Genomic DNA, 4,791 nt, shown 5'->3' with positions numbered 1-4,791 from the left:
GGTGTGAGTGAGGAGTCTAGCTCACATTCCAACTTGGCAGTGGGCTGCAGATGAGCGATGTGGCAGCTCCTGACTCTTGTGATGATGGATGGATGATGGACGACAGACGATGGATGGGTAGATGGATGGATGGATGGATGGGTGGATGGATGGATGGATGGATGGATGGATGGATGGATGGATGGATGGATGATGGATGATGGATGGATGGATGATGGATGGATGGATGGATGGATGATGGATGATGGATGATGGATGGATGGATGATGGATGGATGGATGGATGATGAATGATGGATGATGGATGATGGGTGATGGATGATGGATGATGGATGATGGATGGATGATGGATGGATGGATGATGGATGATGGATGGATGGATGATGGATGATGGATGATGGATGATGGATGGATAGATGGATGGGTAGAGGGCTAGATATCTTAAAAGCCAAGGAAATACAGAGCCACTCTGTCGGTTTGTTCTGTTAAACAACTGCAGAAGCTGAACGAAGAAATAGAGTGAACTCACTAACACCACGTCTGCACAATCCCGTCTCAGTTATAGTGAAGTACAACATGAATCAGACTCCTTAGAAGTGATGAATAAACAATAATAAAAATTTTAGTCTGAGTGTATGACATAGGAAATAGGATTAGAGGTTCAAAACATTAATAAATTGCATATTAATTTTAAAAATAGGCAGCGAGCCACACAAAAGCCACTTTCTAACCGCCTCTTCCGGCAAATCTCACAGTTAACATTAACTTAGGGAGGAGACCCGGGGTGTATGTGTGTGCACTTCTCAGAAAATTCCAGAAGAGCTGGGGACCCTGGGCTTTGACCAACAACTTGTCCTCACCACCCACCCTGTCACTGAGGGATCAGCACTAGTGTGTGGGATGGACAGATGCCCCTATTGGGCAGCCAGCTCTTAACATGTTTACACCTAGACCCGTGGGAGCCTGGGGAAACGAACAACAGGAAAATGCTGGCCCCAACCACACACACACAGAGACACACACACATGACACAGACACACATACACAGACACGTGACAGACACACGCAGACACGTGACAGACACACGCAGACACACACAGACACACGACACAGACACGCACATGACACAGACACACATACACAGACACGTGACAGACCCACGCAGACACACACAGACACACGACGCAGACACACAGAGACACACACACATAACACAGAGACACACATACACAGACACATGACAGACACACACAGACACACGACACAGACACACACACAGACACACACACAACACAGACACAGACATATAGACACAGACACAGTCACACACACACACACACACACACACAGATACCCACACACAGACACACACACACAGACACACACATACACCCCACTTGAGGCTGGGAGACTGTGAAAGGCCCTGGAAGGCTGGCAGGGTGCTGAGCTGAGCAGAAAGGAGGGCTTCCTGACCAAACCTCGCCCACCCCCTCCTTCCCCACACGCAGAGGGCAGGGTCCTGAGGGCGGAAATGGGACACTTTCCTGTCCGGGAACAGGCCCAAGGGAGAGGCAGGTAGCTGGGGTGGGGCCAGTGCCACTGTGAGGTCTCGTGGGGGTCCTGCCCCCGGCCAGGAGGGCCTAGCTGGGGACAAGCCTGCATTGCTGAGGCCACAGTGGGTGGGCTGGGGGTCAATGAGCCAGGGGTCAAGGGTGCTGTCTGAGGGAGGCAGCCAGAGCATCACACCTGCTCCCGATTGAGCAGGACACAGGGGGGGCTCAGGGAGCCTAGAAATACGTGGCATTCTAGAAGGCGGGAAACAGGCTTGCAGTGCATCCTGACTGGCACCCTTCCTTGCACCCACCCCATCCTTAAATCAAGTGCCCCTCACACCCCACCCAGACCTGCCGAGGCTGTCGAGGCTGCTGCCCCTCTCCCGCTAATCCTCTCCCACACCTGGCTGTCCCCTGCCTAGTGTCCCTCCTAATATGGGGGCTGGCTGGGGGGGGGAGCTGGGGGCCCCACAACTCACGTGCGCAGCATTGTCATGGGGAGAAGCATCGCTGACCGGTGTCCAGCCCCAGGAAAGAGGCAGTTTGATGTCATGGGTAGGAGGGGGTGTTCGGCACCCCAAACGTGTCCCTCTCCACCTCAGTCTCCTGTCATCAGAAGGGCAGACTCGCCGGTGAATCGGGTGTGTGGCTGTGCTGGGGACCGAGGGGGCAGTGCCAGTGAGGAGGGTCCCCTCTGCCAAGGCACTGCCACTGGGGAGGAGCCGCAGGGGTGGTTTGGAGAGGCTCGGAGGGCAGAACCAAGGGTTCCAGCTGCCCCCAGGGACAGGCAGGCGGGGTGGCCTCGACCCCTTCCCCCGCTGCCCTGTCTTCAAAACACAAACGCAGTGAGGGCACCTGGCACACGGCCGAGCCCTTCTGGCCGGGCCGGACCCAGCTCTGGATGTGGCACCTGGGCCCACGCCGCCTGTACCTCGGTGCCCAGAGCTGGGGAGTGGGTGACAGCACCTGAGCAGCTCCCCGACCCTCAGCATCCGCAGGTGCTGCCCCCACAGGGACCTGATGTCCTGGGCCACACCCACAGGAGCCTGACCGGCCACCAGAGGGCAGCGCGCGGCCAGTCGGCGGTTGGATGTGGGGAGCCCCTGGCTGTGGGGGCCACCTGGGCTCACGGCACTGGGTGCCGCCCCGAGGGGGACCCTCCCCACCCCTGAGTGTCCACCAGCCTCAGGCCGAGTCTGGGCTCTTGGCCCATCTCTGAGGACACAGCCCTTACGAGTCCCGAGCACTTTCACACGGAAGAATGACCCCGTCCTGCAGCCCAGGGGCGGGCCCATCCCCGTGGGGGGCCCTGCCGGGGTGGGGGGGGCAGTGACCCTGACGCCCCACAGGGGGCGGGCTTCTGAGGTCACGAGCTGGAACCCTGTCACTGCCCTGGATAAGGGTCAGTAAACGAAGGCTGCACCCAGGACACTGGCGCTGTCAGGACAGGAATCTGCTGATGCAGCAGCGATGAGCTCAGATCTCGGAACTGGAGGCAAAGACCAGAGGGGACGCGGGCGGGGGGTCCTGACTTACCTGCGGGGTCTCATGCTCTCAAATACCCCAAGCCCACCAAACACAGTGCTGGCCTGGGAGGGGCCCGGAGCCCCCGGAGAGCACGGTCCCGCGCAGCAGCCCGGGCAGGGTGCAGGGTCCTCGCCAACTCCACCGCCAGGCGCTGTGGCCCTGCTCTGGTCCGGAGCCGAAGACAGCAGCAGCTGGGCCAGCAGAGCTCCCGCGAGGCTGCGAGCAAAGCCCAGCGGCTGAGAGGTGGCCGGGGAGGAGGGAGCTGGCTCAACACGGCAGCCTCGGGCCCATCGGCCTCCCTTGCAGGGCACGGAGCGGTGACACAGAAATGGCAAGGCTGGCGGCAGAGCCGGGGGCTGCGGGGGCTGCGCCTCCCCGGGGGCCGCCCAGGAAGCCGGCCTGTCCTGGTGGCCCTTCTCAGGCGCCTGGTGGCCGCACTGGCCCGGCTCCTTCCTGCCTCCTCCGCTGGGCCGAACATGCGACAGTGTGGGGGACCCGGGACACCTTGACCCTGACTTCCTCTGGGAGGCTTGCCGAGGGCTCCCTGCGCCTGGGGCTGGTGGGCGCTGTCCATCGTGGAGGCTGGCTGTCTGCATGTCCCCTCAGCCTCACTTGGCATCCTCTCTGGGCCGCACGAGAGGAAGCAGGAAGCGGGTAGTGACACAAATGAGCCAGCTGCCTCCCTGCAACCTGCCGGGGTCCCTTGTCCCATGTCCTGTTAGGGCTCCCGGCCCCAAGGTGAGGGTGGGGGGCGAGCATGGGAAGCCACAGAGCGGCCCTTGCTCAGAGGGCTCAGGGCTGGGCTTGGGGCCCTGGGGTGCTCGGACCAGGCGCAGGATGGGCCACCTTGCTTGAGCTCCCTCTTCCATGCTAATTAACTTTATGTTCCCACATTAATGCACAGGATAAAAATTCCGGACAGCACAAAAAGTCATAACATTAAAAGTACACATCGCTCCCCCACACCTGGCTCTTCTCACAAGGCCAGTGCCAAGCACAGACCCAGGCCTCCTGCTGTCACCAGGGGTCGCACAGAGGACCCCCCCCACACACATACACACCCCCCGTGAGCCCGGGTGGGGGCAAGCCCAGAAGGAAATCTGCTTTGTACCCCAGAATCAGGTGGCTTGCCCTCTAGTGCAGCCTGGGATGCCCAGGGCTGGGCAGCGCCCCCGGGCCCTCAGGCTGCCCCCGCCCACCACCTGGGTCCCGCGCAGACCACCCCCCCCCCGGGGAGAAGAGCCCTTGCCTGTCTCCAGGACTGCCACCATCCCCTCCCTCCCACACAGTGCCCAGACTGGGGCTGTCCCCACTCAGAGAGTGGCAGGGCAGAGGGAGGGCCGGAGTGGGGGCTGTGTGTCCCCAAAGTGACCCCACCCAGCTGGGAACAGGATGGCCTGCCGCCCACCACCCCACCAGGGTGTGCCCTGCCCCAGCCTCAGAATGCTGAAGCCACCAGCCCCAGCCAGGCCGGTCCCCACGCAGCAGAGCTTCCTTGATTTCGAAAGTCCCTGCAGTTCTGCCAGAGGACATTCCGCATTCCGATCCCTGACCGCTTTTGATCCCCCGTGGCTAGGAATGTGGGAGATCAGCCCCCTACCCGTTACATGGTCTAACCAGGCCCTAGCCCCCTGGCCAGATCCGGCCAGCTGACTGGTCCTCAGCCAGGGACAGGGGCCCCGGGGAGCAAGGTGGGGGGGTGGGGCAGGCCA

This window comes from Pteropus vampyrus, unplaced genomic scaffold (genome assembly GCF_000151845.1).
Source record: "Pteropus vampyrus isolate Shadow unplaced genomic scaffold, Pvam_2.0 Scaffold356, whole genome shotgun sequence".
In the NCBI taxonomy this organism is placed as follows: Eukaryota; Metazoa; Chordata; class Mammalia; order Chiroptera; family Pteropodidae; genus Pteropus; species Pteropus vampyrus.
Note: the sequence above shows the minus strand (reverse complement) of the source record.